The sequence below is a fragment of the Octodon degus genome, unplaced genomic scaffold, assembly GCF_000260255.1.
Source record: "Octodon degus isolate 3935 unplaced genomic scaffold, OctDeg1.0 scaffold00309, whole genome shotgun sequence".
NCBI classification, from domain to species: Eukaryota; Metazoa; Chordata; class Mammalia; order Rodentia; family Octodontidae; genus Octodon; species Octodon degus.
Window position 1 is genome coordinate 314,206 of NW_004524885.1, and position 1,142 is coordinate 315,347.

At 36.6% G+C, this 1,142-nt stretch overlaps 1 pseudogene; it reads right to left on the minus strand.

Annotated features, from left to right (window-relative positions):
- LOC101579034 overlaps positions 1 to 1,135 on the minus strand; it is a 17,885-nt pseudogene extending 16,750 nt beyond the window's left edge.
- Between the last annotated feature and the right edge of the window lie 7 nt (positions 1,136 to 1,142).

The following is a 1,142-nucleotide window of genomic DNA, read 5'->3' on the forward strand; positions in this document are numbered from 1 at the left end:
CCTGCCTATGCTTTTGCTGCTTCCAGAACTATCACCTCTTGTCAGGACTGAGATTCCACTAAAGCTGCTGGCTTTGGTTACAGCAGGCTTCAAATTTCTCAGGGAGCTATCTGAATCTGTGCTGCTCCACGGTCGAGGTTCAGAATATTTCAACTCATTCTCAGTGCTGCTTTGATGACTATTTGTTGATCTTCCTGAAGCATCTTTATTAACTCTAAATATCTGGCGCCTCTGCTGGGTACTACTAGCATCCTCATCTTGGATTCTTTTATCAATAATATAATTCTTTTAATAACACAGGGAATCTTGTGAAAATATTCGGTCTCTAGCTCTCTGGTATTCTTCTTCCCTTTCTTCTATAGATTTGCTTCTTCTATCATCTTTCAATCGTATTCTCATCTGGTTATCATCTTTGTCAAAGCTAGAGTTATCTCTCTTGAGGATATATCACTTCTGAAAATTTTCACCTCTATCATCTTTAATATGTTCATTAAATTTCTGATCAGGCATTCTTGTATTGCTAGTTTTGTTTACTATGACAGATTTTCCACTCTGATCAACATTGTGGTCTAATCCAAAGTAAGCGGCTACTCTGTGTAATAGCATCCTGTGGTAAGATGTCATTGGGGGGAATTTTTTACGTGGAGACTCATTATTACCAATGAAATCTAAAATTTCTTGCTCCAATTTCAGCAGCATCATTCTGTCCCTGGGATTGTTTTTTAATGTATTTACTAAAAATTCATGTAGATCTATGCCAGTTGAATCAGTGTATTCTTGACTGGAATCTCTTGATAACATTTTTCTGGGCAACTTATCACTGGCTTTTTCTTTTTCTGCTTCATCTTTTGAGGGCTTCTCGTCTTTTTCAATTGATTGTGTTAACTGGATCTGAATTCTTTCCTGCAAATCAATATTGTTGTCAATATATCATTCATTTGTCTCTGCCAAAATCTTCCCATAGTTTTCTGATTTGATAAGGTTTTCAACTGTGGTTGTATCTTTCATTTCTGCCTCCAAATCCTTCATTGTTTCAGTTTCATCTTTTATAGCAATAGTATCAGACATCCTCATTAGCAAAGGTTACTTCAGAATTCTACAAGGAACCTGAAGCCTGATGTGTCCTTTTGATTTGGGACTGT